The 9141-nt window shown below is 42.9% G+C and overlaps 1 pseudogene; it reads right to left on the minus strand.

Moving 5' to 3' along the window:
• Nucleotides 1–4726: 4726 nt before the first annotated feature.
• LOC109741170 (disease resistance protein RGA5-like) lies at nt 4727–8847 on the minus strand (annotated as a pseudogene).
• Between the last annotated feature and the right edge of the window lie 294 nt (nt 8848–9141).

Consider the following 9141-nt stretch of genomic DNA (forward strand, 5'->3'; position numbering starts at 1 on the left):
ATGCTACTCGCTCCAGTTAGTACAAGCTCTTTGATTTGAATGATCAGACAAGTCTTGCGTGGTGCACTTTCTTGTAAATTGTGGTATGCTCTACCCTTCTATATAAATTCAATAATTAATGTTGATCATGACTCCGTTTGTCACATTTGGTTATCTTGATCAGCATTTCTTTTCTTTGCCGTGTAGGCACTGTATGTGATTGTGACTGCATGCTGTAAATCTCGAGCCTTCTAGAAACTGAGGTACAACCATTGTCCTATGCCAGAGCCACTGTATTTAGCTCCACATCTAGACCACTTCTCCAAAACATTGCAATTCCACCACTTCCTCTACCATCACAGCTGCGAGCCCACATGTTGGTAAGTCCCAATCTCCACCGAAAATGCTGCAGCTTTTGACTACACAATTTTGTTTCAGATAGAAACAAGATGTCTGGGTCTTCTGCCTTCTGAAGGTCCAAAAGACCTCTAACTGCTGGGGAGTTGCCAAGTCCCCGGCAGTTCCAAGCAATAAGCTTCATTTTTGTTCGCAGGGCTGTCCCGGCAGCCCCACATTACTATCTATACTGGTTTGTTTTGCAGCTACTTCGCGGTCTAAAAATTCATCCCCTTTCATCTTCTTTAGCTCGCCCTCATCGTTGACATCTATCTCCATTGGCTCTAGTACTCTTTTCTCACCCAGTTTCACTCCCAGACTACCCATTTCTCCTTTTACTTTCTGGGGTTGTTTCTTGTATTTTCTTGTTTTTACACTTTCATGTGCACCTTTTTCCTTCCCTTCATCCTTGCCCACAAATTCTCCCTGTCCACCACTTAATTGTTTCTTTTCGGTTTGGGCTTGTGTTTGACTTACCTTCGCAATATCACATTCAACAGTTTTCTGTTTTGTTGTCTCATCTCCATCATTCTTCAGTTCTAGTGCCCTACTCCAAATATCATATCGATGTAAAAGTGAAAGATGACGATGGAGTAAAATGGAGATTTACAGGGATTTACGGGGAGCCCAAAACAGAGAAGAAATATTTAACATGGAAATTATTGAAAATTCTGAAGAACCAGATGGATATGCCGTGGTTAGTAGCAGGAGATTTTAATGAAATCCTTTATGGCCATGAAAAACAGGGAGGTAAAATAAGAGCACAGGGGCTTATGGATAATTTTAAAGAAACGCTAAAGGAGTGTGAATTAACAGACCTGGGATTTGAAGGCGACATGTTCACTTGGAGAAATAATAGTCGAACGAAGGAAGGCTATATAAGGGAAAGGCTAGATAGAGCTATAGCCAATTCCAGTTGGAGGAATAGGTTTTCAGAGGGGAAAGTCATAAACGGTGATCCATACCACTCAGACCATCGTCCTATTATCATTCTCACTGAAAACCAGCTCGAAAACCAAAAAAGAGGGTTTGGAGAGATAATTTCAAATTTGAAGCAAACTGGCTCCTAGAACCAGAATGTGAAACCGTGGTAAAAGGAGCTTGGAACGAGGTGAAATCCGTTAGCGATGAAAATCTGCAAGAAGGCCTCGAAAGAGTGGCAATAAGATTGAGGCAATGGAGCCTGAATGCACTTGGGGATTTGGAGAAAAGAATTAAACAAGTAAAGGTAAATCTAGAGATCTGTAGAAGGAATGAGTTAACTGTAGAAGCAATCCAAAGAGAACAGACACTTAGGTGGAAATTGGAGAGGCTTGAAGAGCAGCGTGATTTATATTGGAAACAAAGAGCACATCCAAACTGGCTGCAAAAAGGTGACAGAAACACTTCCTTTTTCCATGCTTCAGTAAAGGAAAGGAGAAGGAGAAATCACATAAAGAAATTAAAGAAAGAGGAAAGTGGTTGGGCAGTGACGGAGGAAGATAAAAAGAAGGTGGTGAAGGAGTACTTTGAAAAATTATTTAAAACAAATGGAAGCACAATTACAGATAATCTGCTAGAGGATATTCAGCCTAGAGTAACTAATGAAATGAATGAAATACTCGTTGCACCTTTTACAGAAAGTGAAGTAAAAGAAGCCATAGACTCAATCGGAGATCTCAAAGCCCCGGGACCAGACGGCATGCCAGCTATTTTTTACAAGAAATTCTGGAAATTGATTGGAGAAAAGGTTACCCAGGAGGTTCTTGCAATATTAAATGGCAATTCCCTTCCGGATGGATGGAACAAGACCGTGGTCGCATTAATACCCAAAGTCAAGCATCCAGAAAAGGTGAATGATCTAAGACCCATTAGCTTATGTAATGTTCTACATAAAATTGTATCAAAGATGCTTGCAAAGAGACTGAAAACCATATTACCATATATTATCTCTCCTTCTCAGAGCGCCTTCATACCTGGAAGAATAATCACAGATAATATCCTATTAGCCTATTAAGTGGTGCATTATCTCAGAAATAAGAAGGGAAAGGATGGATTGCGGCAATTAAACTTGACATGAGTAAAGCTTACGACAGAGTTGAATGGAAATTCTTAAGGGCTATGATGATCAGAATGGGCTTTTGTAACAAGTTTGTGGAACTGGTGATGCAAGGTGTGGAGAAAGTAAGGTACCGTTTCAAGGTCAATGGAGAATTAACAGAAGAAATAGTACCTGAAAGAGGCCTCAGGCAAGGGGATCCGTTGTCCCCCTATCTATTTATTATGTGCGCTGAAGCTTTTTCAGAAATGTTATATAAAGCAGAAGTGGAGGGGAAAATAAGAGGTGTGAAAATCTGCCCTAAAGCTCCTAGCATTTCCCACCTATTTTTTGCAGATGACTCACTCATTCTCTGCAGGGCAAAAAGAAGTGATGCAATGACACTAAAACAGATTTTATCCAGGTACGAAATATGCTCAGGCCAAACAATCAGTAAGGATAAAACTACTATCATATTTAGTGAAAACACGGCTAAAAGTTCTAGAAAAGAAGTAATGGAGGAATTGAACATTAAAAATGAAACGACAAATGAGAAATATCTAGGACTCCCGGTCCATGTGGGCAAATCAAAAGTGGAGGTCTTTACTTTCCTGAAGGACAGGATATGGAAAAAAATTCAGGGTTGGAAGGAGAAAATGTTGTCTAAAGCAGGGAAAGAAATCCTTGTCAAAGCAGTGGCGCAAACTATTCCAACCTATACAATGAGCTGCTTTGACATAACAAGAACTATTTGTGAGCAAATCTCCTCCTTGATAGGAAGATATTGGTGGAGTAATCAGGAGAAGGAGCACAAAATACATTGGATAAGTTGGACGAAATTGACAAGACCAAAAGGAGAAGGGTGTCTTGGATTTAGAGACATATATGCTTTCAACATGGCAATGTTGGCAAGACAAGGATGGAGGCTACTACATAATCCTAATTCTCTATGTGGAAGGGTGCTAAAGTCAAGATACTTCCCCGATAATAATGTACTCCACGCAAAGGCGAGGCAAGGTATGTCTTATACCTGGCGTAGCATCCTGAAAGGGATTGATTTGCTTAAAAAGGCATAATATGGAGAATTGGATACGGGAAGAATGTAAATGTGTGGAATGATCCGTGGATCCCAAGAGATCATACCAGAAAACCCATTACTCCAAAATGGAACAATTTGGACGATACTGCAGTGGAACAAGTTGCTTACCTCATAAGAACCGATGAAGGTTGCTGGAATAAAGAGCTAATAAACAAAATATTCTGGGAAGAGGATGCAAAGACAATTCTAAATATTCCGATAAATACTGACTATGATGACAGGCCCGCATGGCATTATAATTCAAAAGGATTATTCTCGGTCAGGTCAGCTTATCATCTATATGTTGAAGATGCAATGCGCAGAAGTCTACAAGGAATATCCAGCTCCTCAGTGATGAACACAGAACAGAGAATACAGTGGAAAAAGGTATGGAATATAAACTGCCCAAACCATATCAAGCACTTCATTTGGCGGTTGGCTCACAATTCTCTGGCTTTGTGTAATAATTTACAAAGAAGAGGTATGGAAGTAGATCAGGCGTGCCCTGTATGTTCAAGTATTCCAGAAGACGGTGGTCACCTATTCTTCAAATGCAAGAAAATTGTCAGGTTATGGCAAGTATTGGGGCTGGAAGAAATAAGGGAAAAACTGAAGAGTAAGCAATCTGCAGAAGAGGTTGTTAATGAGATAATCTGTCTGGAGGAAGAGACCAAAGTGAAGACAGTAGTGTTGTTATGGCAATGGTGGCAAGAAAGAAATAATATCAGGGAAGAAGGTAAAACAAGAGGTATTGATGAACTTTATTATATCATTTTGAAACAAACTAATGAATACATTCAAGTTTTCTTGAAGGAAAAGGCACCTCCAAGTGGGAAAATATGTAGCTGGAAAAAACCTCCTCAAGGTATCCTGAAGATTAACACTGATGGAGCATTTTGTGGAGACACCAAGTCAGGAGGCTGGGGTGCAGTCATAAGAAATGAAGAAGGGGAGGTAGTTGCATGTGGAGCAGGTAAGCTGGAGAGTGTACTGAACCCTTTTCATGCAGAAATTTTGGCTGCCCTCTATGGAGCGAAACTAGCAGGAGCGAAGGGGATTAATAAGGTAAACCGATTCGCTGCTGCTGAAGCAAGCCATGGAAGGCGGAGAGGATGATCTGTGGCCTGTCTGTTTCGCACTAGCTGATTTGAAGGAGTACATAGCACAAAATATCTATGACTGTGTCTTCAGTTTTTGTAATCGGAGCTGTAACCAAGTAGCACATTCTCTAGCAGCATATGGATGTACTCTGAATGTTGGGGATGAGCTATGTTCAGACAATGTAATCCCGAATGTACAACATCTTGTGGCGGACGATTTAGCTCCGTCCACTAAGTAATGCAATAGTGCATTTAGATAAAAAAAAAGAGCCACTGCATGCTTTGGTCCTGTTAGGAAGTAAATCTGGGTGGGGTTACAATAAGAGTGTGGGCACTGTTGGCACCCGTGCTACAGGATGCTGCATGTGCCGCCTGCAAATACTGCTGAATGACTTAACTCTCAACCACCAGCAAGTTCTGTACTACATGTCATCCTCCACAGGTTAGCTGCTGCACCTTGCGAATTTGCCTCTTCAGACCCTCCTGTCCAGTATTGGATGGTTGGGATGGACGCTTCTGATTTCATCCATCAAATCCTCCACACCACGATCCCGCCTCCAGTTCCAGATACTGACATGCTTGAGGCTTGAGAGGTGGAGCAATCCAGGGTTGTACTGCTCTGGCCATCGGAACACAACTAGTTTCAACCTCTGGAGCTTTGGCATGGCTCCTGGCTCAAACATCAAGCAGGTCTCGCCATGGAAGTTCAGCTTCACTAAACGCTGGAATCCTTGGCTGCTGATGACACAACTCTGGCGTTGGGTATAGAGCAGCAGAATTGTAAGAGAGAGCAGCATGGGTAGACTGCCGAGGATATTGACACCTTCCTCTCCCATTTCACGAACATATCTGATGCTAAGGCGGGTGAGGTTTATGAGGGATCTGATCTGGCTTGGTATGGCGGGGAAATCAAAATTTCCAACCCCCTCCAGGAAGAGCCTCCGGAGAGTAGGAGGAGAGGAGCCACTCGGAAACACCCACGAATTTAAGAAATCAGAGCTTTTGATCCCAGTGAAGTGCAGCGAGTGGAGGCTGTTTGCAACGAGTTTGGACAGAGTTGAGGCACACACTCTCATGTGATCTTCCTCATCGAGAACCCTATCAAAACCTAAAATCCATTTAATCTTCAGCGCCCTTAGTTTGGTCAGCTCGCCGAGCCCTTCAACAGACCTTACAGATGCATTACAGAGATTGATCCCTGATAGCTCCTCCAGGCATTGCAGATTCCCAATTCCATCAGGCAGCGGAGTAAAGATTTCATCCAGAAAAAGGCACACTAGTTTCTTTAATTGAACAATAGTTGCTGGTAGTTTCAGAATTCTATAACCTCTAAGATCCAATACATCTAGATGGTGCAGATTCCCAATTTGTTCCGGAAGCTCGGTTATGGTTGTGTCGGGACTTGTGATCTGGTAACCAATGATCCTCAGGTACTTCAGTTGATAGAAACTTCCAATGTGTTCAATGTGACAGTTCTTAGACTTCACAACGCCTTCTATATTCAGCACTCGCAAAGCTTCACAATTTTGAGGCAGTTGCTTACCTCTAGGTCCAAATATATTAAGTGACCGAAGATGCGATGCATCCTTTATTGGCAAATCTGCAGCTTCAGAAGAGTTCAAGTGGAGGGACAGCCAGCGAATCTTCCATGAAGGGTATTTACCATCTATCAACACAGTGACAAATTTGTCTTCCGCAGCTTGAGATGTAATAAAATCCAACACAATATCATGGACTCCGCAGATTTTCACTCTTGTGCCATCTGCCCCAATCTTTCTTGCTTGAATCATGCTTCTATTGATAAGCTCATTCAAATAGCTTTCTCCAAGCCTCTCCATATCTTCTCTGTTTTCTCCACCGATTAAGCCTTCAGCCATCCAATTCCATATCAAAAATCTACTGTCAATGTAGTAACCCTCCGGAAAGACACTCAGATATAAAAAACAAGCCTTTAAATGGTGTGGAAGGTCAAGATAACTAAGCAGCAATATTCTCTTCATTTGGTCAAGTGGACAATCTTTCTCGACTGCAGAAGAAACAGACTTCCGTATTTTTGACCAGACTTTGACTGTTCGACTTTTGCTGGCTAATAAACTTCCTATACTGATTATGGCCAATGGCAAACCAACACATTTCTTCAAAATTTCATCTGCTACTTCCCGCAATTCTTGGGGACAACATTCGCCTGAAGGAAAGATTCTTCCAAAGAATAAACTGCGGGAATCATCAACAGTTAGAAGCTTCGCTTCATACATATGCCCGTCTATGTCAGCACAGCATGACGTTGCCACATTCTTACTACGTGTTGTAGCAATTATTCTACTTCGCTTGTTATTATCAATAGGTAAGGCAAATTTCACATGTTGCCAAGCCGATGTGCTCCAGATATCATCAACAATAATCAAGTACCTGCATTCGTTTGTTTGGGGAATGCGTTAGATCTCCATTCCATGCAAAATACAGAGCATATTATCAATATGCACAGCAATTAAGGCGGTAGTTAGATTGAGAAAGCTTCTAACTGTTGATGATTAGAATAGTTTGTTTGGGTAGCTGTACATAAATGCTTGGTAGAGAGAAAGATAAATAGGGAAGATCTCACTTGACTTGCAACGCAAGCTGGCTTAAGCTCAAAGTTTATATGCCTTATATTGTGTAAAAGAGAGAGTGCCGACCATAGCAATAATGGGAACTACACCCATAATGTCTCTGTGTTGATACTAAGTTCTAATCTACGTACATGTGAGAGTACCTTAATCACATGAACATTGCTTGTTCTGAAGTGGTCTGAATAACATATAGGCTTCTCTCCACATGCGACCAAAGTGCCACATGTACAGAAGAGATTGAACAAGCTAGACTATGCTTCAGATATTGAATAAATTTAGAGTACTTCCATTCTTTGTTCCGCTGTACACCATAATCTGCAGGTCTTTTGCAATAAAAGCTAGTCCATGATAGTAACAGAATTATCATTTAATTGTTAAAGCAACGTTTAAATGAGCTTCGACATTAGTGGTGAAGGGGTCAAGGGAAGAGGCATATGAGGTGATGTTCGGGGAAATATCAGAAATAGGGCAGTGAGATACATGATGAAAATATATCTAAGAAACTCTCTCCATTTAAATAAGCTCGAATTTTTTTTGATCAAATTAATGTACCAACAAAATTAGAGTCAGAACTAAAAATTAACTCAGAACCAAAACAAGATTTGGAAAATACGTTCCAGATTAATACGGTGCATCACAGGCAAGAATGATGTTGCCACGGCAGAATTTATGGGATGGAAAAAAAATTGTAAGGATGTTCTGGCTCGATCAATATTGATTGCCTGTTATCATTCATGAAACCATTTGAGACAGAATTAGAATACTTAAAGAAAGAAGAAATCAGGAATAACTACCTCTTGTCTTTCAAGTGTTCCCTGAGCTTGAGTATAAGCTGCTCCAGATCCCACATTTCTGAGTTGTTGTACTCTTCTTCATTGACTTGAAAGAGGATATGTTTTAAAAGCCTCTTGATGTCAGGAGTCCGAGAAACGGAGACGAAAGCCCGGCAATCAAACTGTTCTTGGATCTTGTTGTACACCTCCAAGGCCAGAGTGGTCTTGCCGGAGCCTCCAATCCCAAAGATGGCCACCACGTTTGGTTTCGCGTCTTGCTCCACCAGCCACCCAAATATTTTCTCCCGGGGGCCGTCAATGCCGACCGGATTTCTGACCGCCACGTACTGCGTGCGTAGTCCTGCTTGGTCCAAGGGAACATGCGGTGGAGGCGGCGGGAGGCACTGGTCAATGTTGTACCGATTGCGCCGCTCGCTCTCCTCGACGACCATGGCTTTGAGCTCATCGATTTCCTTCCCAGTCTGGAAGTCATCCCACACACCCTTGATCTTTCTCACGGCCTTGCTGACGAGGCCGTCACCCCCCGGGACTGGGAGCCTCCATGGCCACGGCGGCGCTGCACGAAGCGGTCAATGTAGTCCTCGATCTCGAACGACATATCCCGGACCCTGTCCCTCCACTCCCTGGTCTGCGGGTCCATGTGCTCCTCCATGTCCGAGAGCCTGAGCAGCACCGCTTTCATGGTGCTCAGCTCGTTTCTCAGGTACTGGATACCAAGCTTGACTTTCTTCCCGAGCAGGGCTGTCCCGACCAGGCTGCTGACCTCGTCGCCGAGCAGGTCGTTTAGCTTGCTGATGACAGAGTTAATGGCTCCGGTGCCGATGCTCACTGCCATCTCTGTAACAGCCATGCCTCTTAACGCCGCACCTGTGACCGGCAAGTCCACCGGCACGCAAAGGAAGTGCCCACGGGCGATCCGCACAAACACTTTCCCGACGCCCGCAACCTGTTTGTTGATATGCCAACCCAGATGTTGGACGACCCGGCGTACTACACTGCTTTTAGGGAGGAGATGATCAATAAGGATGGCCTATGGTATGATGCCCACGAAACTCAAAGCCAAGACGGCCAAGAGACCCAAGGCCAAGAAACGCAATACATTCACGTGATGCATCAAATGTAGCTGAAACAAAATTATTTCCCTGCCTGCAAGTGGATGTCTTGTAAC

Source organism: Aegilops tauschii, chromosome 1, assembly GCF_002575655.3.
Source record: "Aegilops tauschii subsp. strangulata cultivar AL8/78 chromosome 1, Aet v6.0, whole genome shotgun sequence".
Classification (NCBI taxonomy): Eukaryota; Viridiplantae; Streptophyta; class Magnoliopsida; order Poales; family Poaceae; genus Aegilops; species Aegilops tauschii.